We start from the raw sequence: 9,503 nt of genomic DNA, 5'->3' as shown, positions 1-9,503 counted from the left end.
AAACTGAGAAACATGACACTTTCAGGGTTCGTTATAAATAGGCACGACCGTGTTATGAGTGAGTCGAGAATGAATTCCTAGTTTATACTGACACCTGGTGGAACCAATCAGGAACCAACGCTCAGCGCATCAGAAACGTTGTTCTTCCTTAAGTTGTACATTTTCTCGAAATCTAATGGCACAACCTATATTCGAGCCTTAAATCTTAAGTAGTTGAACATGTTATCACTCCAACCTCGTGAAAGTGACAAACTGACACGTTTTAATTTCCGTCAAAAACAACTTTATATCGAAAGACGCGCAGTTCGTAGCGAGACGACCGTTTGACCCGATGATTCTACGCATGAGTTTAGCCAACGTCGCCATGCAACGCAGTCTCTCGTTATTAGTACATAAAAACATTGTGCTCATTTGTAAATATAGTACATAATTAATGAGCGACTGGGTTGCGCCATGACATCGCCTACAAATGTGATCGTGGAAGCAGTTCAATTCATAGGGCTTTATTGGCATGGGAAGCATATGTTAACATTTGCCAAAGCAAGTAAAATAGATAATACACAAAAAGTGAAATAAACAATTTTAAAAAATGAACAGTAAACATTACAATCATTTAAAAAGTTTATAAAGAATATAGACATTTCACATGTCATATTATGGCTATGTACAGTGTTATAACAATGTGCAAATAGTTGAAGTAGAAAAGTTTATGCCTATCTTCATATTGTACTGTCTTTGAGCTGGATCCTATCCACATGAAGACTTCCGGGTTTTTTAGATTTTTACCTTCAAAAATAAAAGACCACAGTAAACGCTATTGGTATGATAGGAATGAATCCATCTGGGCATCATGCTTAAGACATAACAGACCACGTCAGTACAGTTCAAAGGTCGCAGTCATATCAAATCAGTCAGGGTACAGTTAGTAGTAGACAAGGCATAGCTAGATAAAGTTTAATCAGCTGTCTGGGTGGCTGGTCTCAGATGATACCCGCAGGTGAAGAAGCCAGATGAGGAGGTCCTGAGCTGGCATGGTTACACGTGGTCTGCGGTTGTGAGGCCGGTTGGCCGTACTGCCAAATTCTCTAAAACGATGTTGGCTGTGGCTTATGGTAGAGAAATTAACATTTAATTCTCTGGCAACAGCTCTGGTGGACGTTCCTGCAGTCAGCATGCCAATTGCACTGCTCCTTCAAAACTCGAGACACCTGTGGCAGTGTGTTGTTGTGACAAAATGACACTTTTTAGAGTGGTGTTTTATTGTCCCCAGCACAAGGTGCACCTGTGTAATGATCACATTGTTTCATCAGCTTCTTGATATGACGCATTTGTCAGGTGGGAGGATTATCTTGGCAAATAAGAAATGCTCATTGACAGGGATGTCAACAAAATTTGTGAACAACATTTTAGAGAAAGAAGCTTTTTTTTGTGAGTATGGAACATTTCTGAGATCGTTTATTTCAGCTCATGAAACATGGGACCAACAGTGTAGCGAAGATAGTTGACTGAGTGTCATTGATTTGATTTTGAATGAGTTGTGTATCAGGTTTAATTCCATTGCCCTGTATGTCTTTAATAAGCTTTTCCTCACTAGACTGTTATGCAACAAAACTATCCTCTGAATTGATTGTATCTAGCTATGCCTCGTCTATTACTAACTGCACCTTGACTGATTTGATTTGACTGCGACCTTTGAACTGTACTGACGTGGTCTGTTGTGTGTAAAAGCATGATGCCCAGATGGATTACTACGGCACCAGACTGCTCTTCTGACAGGTCTGTCAAGAATCTTCCATGTCAAAAATGGAGAACAGATCCTTGTGGCGGATTTGAGAGGGTAAGTGTGACCGAAATGATTTCAGATCTATTGTGGTTGTTCTTTTGATCACAGTTCTTATCTTTTATTAGTTATTTATCCTAGTTATATATAAAAATAGATTTCTACCAGCTTAGTGGGAAAACATGGGATTGTGATGCTGGAAAGGGAAGTATAAATGTTGCTGTTTTATACATTTCTCTCTCGCCACAGTCACGAGGGTCCTGTGTGGCAGATGGCCTGGGCTCAGCCCCGTGTACGGCAACATCCTGGCCTCGTGTTCCCGCGACAGGAAGGTGATCATCTGGAAGGAGGAGAACGGTACTTGGGACAAAATGTATGAGTACACTGGACACGACTCTTCAGGTAAGAGCCTCTCCTGTAACCACTTAACCCTTAATTGCTCCAGGGGGACGGAACCTTGGCTGACCCCTGACCCCTGACCCTGTGCTTCAGGGGGTTAGGTTAAAAGGCAAGCGAAATAAGCATTTCTGTGGACTGTAAAGAAAATGGGCAATAACGTATTCTGGGAAATATACCAGTATGTATATGTATATACTGTACTCTATATCATCTACTGCATCTTTATGTAATACATGTATCACTAGCCACTTTAACTATGCCACTTTGTTTACATACCCTACATTACTCATCTCATATGTATATACTGTACTCGATAGCATCTACTGCATCTTGCCTATGCCGTTCTGTACAATCACTCATTCATATATCTTTATGTACATATTCTTCATCCCTTTACACTTGTGTGTATAAGGTAGTTGTTGAGGAATTGTTAGATTAGATTACTCGTTGGTTATTATTGCATTGTCGGAACTAGAAGCACAAGCATTTCGCTACACTTGCATTAACATCTGCTAACCATGTGTATGTGACCAATAAATTTGATTTGAGTTGATGTTAAAGATCTGTGAATTTTGTTGTACGTTATTGGTTGTTATAAACCGGGTGGTTCGAGCCATGAATACTTGTTGGCTGAAAGCCGTGGTATAACAGACCGTATACCACAGGTATGACAACAAAAAAAAAGACTATTTACTGGTATAATTATGTTGGTAACCAGTTTATAATAGCAATAAGGCACCTCTGGGGTTTGTGGTATATGGCCAATATACCACGGCTAAGGGCTGTGTCCAGGGGATCAACAGTGGGACATTAAGAAGATCAGCACACACAGTGAGAACAACGTTTACAGTTTAAATTAATGTACTTTATCACTGTGTGGTCTGACGTAAAACCCTACAGCTTTCTATTCTCATAACGCTGTGTTCGTATGAATAAAACCTGAATGTTTCAGACTAAAGTAGTTGACATTTGAATTGTTAGACATGTTGTAGTCGTATGAACAGGCTTTTTTTTTTTTTTAACCAGTCTGTCAATGTGACTGTGTGTTGTAACAACCCAATGTCCTCCCTCTGTCCTGTCAGATTGGCTGTAAATGCAGGGAGCTGGGCTTCAACGGTGGTGCCAGGTGGTCTGATAGACCAGCCATCGGGTCAGAATCCCAACTGCATCAAGAGGGTTGTCTCAGGAGGCTGTGACAACCTGGTCAAGCTCTGGAAGTAAGTCAAGGGGGTCTTCTCTGTTAATGTTTAAATGCACAGCACCGCTATAGTTCTATAAAACGACAGAAAATATTCACTTACCATAGCAACATGATGATATAGCGTGAGCCACTTCATGGAAAGTGTTACTAAATAGGTTCCTATGGTAACCAGACAGGCAAATAGGTTCCTATGGTAACCAGACAGGTAAATAGGTTCCTATGGCTGCCAGACAGGTTTGTATGTCTTCTTTCTTAGAGAGGAGGATGGCCAATGGAAGGAAGACCAGAAGCTGGAGGCTCACAGTGATTGGGTCAGAGATGTAGGTTGGGCTCCCTCCGTAGGGACTACCCAGGTACGTCTCTACTACTATCAGAGAAAAACAGTGTTGTGTTTGATTCAGGCTCATCTCATACGACCAACAAACTGCCGAAGGTCAATTCCAATTTAGTTCATTCCGTCAATTCCAACAATTTGAAAAAAGTGGCCGTTTTATTTAGAATAGAGATGTTTTCGCCCTTAAATAAATGTCACTTCCTGAATTTAAATGGAGTTGAACACATAACCACATTCTTGTAAGGTCTGTTGGGACCCTCGTGAACGGCAGTTTAAAATAAAACAGTTTTTTGTTGTGGTCTTGTCTGCTAGTGTGGCTAAGACATTTATCTCACAACAAAAAACTCTCTCTTGCTGTCTGACTGCAGGACGGCGGGGTCTTCATCTGGACGTGTGACGACCCTTCAGGTAACAAGTGGACGGATAAACTGCTCCACAAGTTCAACGATGTGGCGTGTCAGCAGTGGGTCCATCACCGGAAACATCCTGGCTGTGTCCGGAGGGGACAACAAGGTCAACACACACACACACACGCACACACGCACGCACGCACGCACACACACACACACCCACACCAAGGTCAGTACACACACACACACAAGACACCAAGGTCAGTACACACACACACACACACACAATACACCAAGGTCAGTACACACACACACACCAAGACACCAAGGTCAGCACACACACACACACACACACACACACACACACACACACACACACACACACACAGTCAGGGTTGAATTGTTTACTCTTTCACTAAATAAACCTTTTTAAATTTTCTGTCATAAATGTTGAAAGCGAAAAAATATGAAAGCAACTCTTTATTTCAAGCAATGATTTTATTGGTGAAATGGGTAACATTTTGATCTGCAGTATGTATAATTCACACCCACTTAGCAGAAGCTTTTATCCACAGCGACTCAGTGCTGTTACAAATGATCCCCTTGTTTGTCTTTAATTGTGACTGTCGTTGCCTGTCTCTAGGTGACTCTGTGGAAGGAGTCTGTGGACGGCCAGTGGGCTAGCATCAGCGATGTCAACAAAGTCCAGGGAGCCGTATCAACCATCACAGATGGAGCAGCGAGTGAACTACCACCTAGCCTAGTCCCAGATCTGGGCTAACTACCACCTAGCCTAGTCCCAGATCTGGGCTAACTACCACCTAGCCTAGTCCCAGATCTGGGCTAACTACCGCCTAGTCCCAGATCTGGGCTAACTAGCACCTAGCTCAGTCCCAGATCCGGGCTAACTACCGCCTAGCCTAGTCCCAGATCTGGGCTAACTACTACCTAGCCTAGTCCCATATCTGGGCTAACTACCACCTAGCCTAGTCCTAGATCTGGGCTAACTACTACCTAGCCTAGTCCCATATCTGGGCTAACTACCACCTAGCCTAGTCCTAGATCTGGGCTAACTACTACCTAGCCTAGTCCCAGATCTGGGCTAACTACCACCTAACCTAGTCCCAGATCTGGGCTAACTACCACCTAGCCTAGTCCCAGATCTGGGCTAACTACCACCTAGCCTAGTCCCAGATCTGGGCTAACTACTACCTAGCCTAGTCCCAGATCTGGGATAACTACCACCTAGCCTAGTCCCAGATCTGGGCTAACTACCACCTAGTCCCAGATCTGGGCTAACTACCACCTAGTCCCAGATCTGGGCTAACTACCACCTAGCTCAGTCCCAGATCTGGGCTAACTACCACCTAGTCCCAGATCTGGGCTAACTACCGCCTAGTCCCAAATCTGGGCTAACTACCACCTAGTCCCAGATCTGGGCTAACTAGCATCTAGCCTAGTTCCAGATCTGGGCTAACTACCACCTAGCCTAGTCCCAGATCTGGGCTAAATACCGCCAGTTGAACTCAGGAGCAGCCCTTCTCACTCTTTGTAACGGCCCATATTTTGTGACATTTTCTTACAGAACGTTTAAGATGTCATCGTCTCCGATTATCCAGCTAAATAGTTATTCTATAAATTGGTCCAATTTGTTTGTTGGCTCAGTAAAACACAGGGAATGAGTCCCAAATGGCACCCTATTCGCTATATAGTGCACTACTTTAGACCAGAACCCTATTCCCTATATAGTGCACTACTTTAGACCCAGAACCCTTTCCCTATATAGTGCACTACTTTAGACCCAGAACCCTATTCCCTATATAGTGCACTACTTTAGACCAGAACCCTATTCCCTATATAGTGCACTACTTTAGACCAGAACCCTATTCCCTATATAGTGCACTACTTTAGACCAGAACCCTATTCCCTATATAGTGCACTACTTTAGACCCAGAACCCTATTCCCTATATAGTGCACTACTTTAGACCCAGAACCCTATTCCCTATATAGTGCACTACTTTAGACCAGAACCCTATTCCCTATATAGTGCACTACTATAGACCAGAACCCTATTCCCTATATAGTGCACTACTTTAGACCAGAACCCTCCTATTCCCTATATAGTGCACTACTTTAGACCAGAACCCTATTCCCTATATAGTTAATAACGAAGTGTTATTTTTACTAGTTTGTTTAATGATACTCGTTTAATGCACAATTATGCAAATGGAGGGTGAAATTAGAATATTAAACATGGCAGGAAACAGCCTTAAACCTACTCAGACAAAGACTATACTTGCTTGTCAAATATGAAACTGTTGAGATTTTCCAATTGATTGTTGAAAAGCGAGAATGTTACATTTTTGATATTTTCAAAATGATTTAAAAAAAAAGATCTTCAAAGGGAAAATCTGTATTGCTCAGCGGAAGATGTTGGATAAGTGAACATAGTTCACTCAGGACGTTTACCATTGGGGAATAAAATTGCCAGTTCCTGTCAGCTTAACGGGTTGGCTCTCTAGTTTTGGTCTGCTTAGTTCATTTGACTTCAATTGAACCAGAAAAATAACAGCGAGTGGATTGTCTCGCTTCTGGCTCGGCTATTTATTCCATGCCAAAGGCCATATTTGTCTATAACAGATCCTAACAGGGATGGGAAACTCCAGTCCTCAGGGGCATGATTGGTGACACAACTATTACCCCAGCTGATACACACCTGACTCCAGTAATCAACTAATCATGGTCTCCAGTTTAGAATACAATTAGTTTTGTCAGGTGTGTTCGCTAGCGCTGAGAACCTGTGATACCAATCAGGCCCCTAAGAACTGGAGTTGCCCATCCCTGAATCAGATGGGCAGACACTGTGGGAGTTTGATTATGCTGAACCTTGGTGCACCGAGTTATGGCCCGTGTCGTGATTGGGGGGGGGGGGGGGGGGGAATGGTGAGGGAGGAGCTCTCTCAACACCATCATCACCTCTACCACCACCATCACTCTCAACACCATCATCACCTCTACCACCACCATCACCTCTACCACCACCATCGCTCTCACCACCATCACCTCTACCACCACCATCACCTCTACCACCACCATCACCTCTACCACCATCATCACCTCTACCACCACCATCACTCTCAACATCATCATCACCTCTACCACCACCATCACTCTCACCATCATCACCTCTACCACCACCATCACTCTCACCATCATCACCTCTACCACCACCATCACTCTCACCATCATCACCTCTACCACCACCATCACTCTCACCATCCTCACCTCTACCACCACCATCACTCTCACCATCTTCACCTCTACCACCACCATCGCTCTCACCATCATCACCTCTACCACCACCATTACTCTCAACATCATCATCACCTCTACCACCACCATCGCTCTCACCATCATCCCCTCTACCACCACCATCGCTCTCACCATCATCACCTCTACCACCACCATCACCTCTACCACCACCATTACCTCTACCACCACCATTACTCTCAACATCATCATCACCTCTACCACCACCATCACCTCTACCACCACCATCACCTCTACCACCACCATCGCTACCACCACCATCACCTCTACCACCACCATTACCTCTACCACCACCATTACTCTCAACATCATCATCACCTCTACCACCATCATCACCTCTACCACCACCATCACCTCTACCACCACCATCACCTCTACCACCACCATCACCTCTACCACCACCATCACCTCTACCACCACCATCACTCTCACCATCATCACCTCTACCACCACCATTACTCTCAACATCATCATCACCTCTACCACCACCATCACTACAACCACCATCATCACCTTTACCACCATCATCATCACTACGACCACCGTCATCACCTCTACCACCATCATCATCACTACCATTATCATCACCTCTACCACCATCGTCATCACTACCATCATCATCACCTCTACCACCATCGTCATCACTACCATCTTCATCACCTTTACCATCATCATCACCTCTACCACCTCGACATCCATTTGGCAAATCTGACCATAACTCTATCCTCCTGATTCCTGTTTACAACCAAAAATTAAAGCAGGAAGCACCAGTGACTCGGTCTATAAAAAAGTGGTCAGATGAAGCAGATGCTAAACTACAGGACTGTTTTGCAGCACAGACTGGAATATGTTCCGGGATTCTTCCGATGGCATTGAGGAGTACACCACATCAGTCACTGGCTTCATCAATAAGTGCATTGAGGACGTCGTCTCCACAGTGACTGTATGTACATACCCCAACCAGAAGCCATAGATAACAGGCAACCTGACGGGTTGCATCACCGCCTGGTATGGCAACAGCTCGGCCTCCGACCGCAAGGCAGTACAGAGGGTAGTGCGTATGGCCCAGTGCAGCCATAAGACCCCTGAACATCTAATCAAATGGCTACCCAGACTACTAGCATGTACATGTACATATTACCTCAATTACCTTGACACCTGTGCCCCTGCACATTGACTCTGTACCAGTACCCCCTGTATATAGCCACCACATTGACTCTGTACCAGTACCCCCTGTATATAGCCTCCACATTGACTCTGTACCAGTACCCCCTGTATATAGCTTCCACATTGACTCTGTACCAGTACCCCCTGTATATAGCCACCACATTGACTCTGTACCGGTACCCTCTGTATATACCCTCCACATTGACTCTGTACCGGTACCCCCTGTATATAGCCTCCACATTGACTCTGTACCGTAATACCCTGTATATATGTCCTCCACATTGACTCTGTACCGTAATACCCTGCATATAGCCTCCACATTGACTCTGTACTGGTACCCCCCTGTATATAGCATGCACATTGACTCTGTACCGTAATACCCTGTATATAGCCTCCACATTGACTCTGTACCGTAATACCCTGCATATAGCCTCCACATTGACTCTGTACTGGTACCCCCCTGTATATAGCATGCACATTGACTCTGTACCGTAATACCCTGTATATAGCCTCCACATTGACTCTGTACCGTAATACCCTGTATATAGCCTCCACATTGACTCTGTACCGTAATACCCTGTATATAGCCTCCACATTGACTCTGTACCGGTACCCCCTGTATATAGCCTCCACATTGACTCTGTACCGTAATACCCTGTATATAGCCTCCACATGGACTCTGTACCGTAATACCCTGTATATAGCCTCCACATTGACTCTGTACCGTAATACCCTGTATATAGCCTCCACATTGACTCTGTACCGGTACCCCCTGTATATAGCCTCCACATGGACTCTGTACCGTAATACCCTGTATATAGCCTCCACATTGACTCTAATAATTTGTTATTCTTATCTCTTACCTTTTTTTAGGTATTTTCTTAAAACTACATTGTTGGTTAAGGGCTTGTCAGTAAGCATTTCACTGTAAACACCTGTTG

General features: G+C 44.2%; 1 pseudogene; it reads left to right on the top strand.

Annotated features, from left to right (window-relative positions):
* The first annotated feature begins 331 nt into the window (after nucleotides 1-331).
* LOC110493292 lies at nucleotides 332-4,864 on the top strand (annotated as a pseudogene).
* Nucleotides 4,865-9,503: the final 4,639 nt, after the last annotated feature.

This window comes from Oncorhynchus mykiss, chromosome 17 (assembly GCF_013265735.2).
Source record: "Oncorhynchus mykiss isolate Arlee chromosome 17, USDA_OmykA_1.1, whole genome shotgun sequence".
Classification (NCBI taxonomy): domain Eukaryota; kingdom Metazoa; phylum Chordata; class Actinopteri; order Salmoniformes; family Salmonidae; genus Oncorhynchus; species Oncorhynchus mykiss.
Note: the sequence above shows the minus strand (reverse complement) of the source record. Positions and strands in the feature narration are given on the sequence as shown.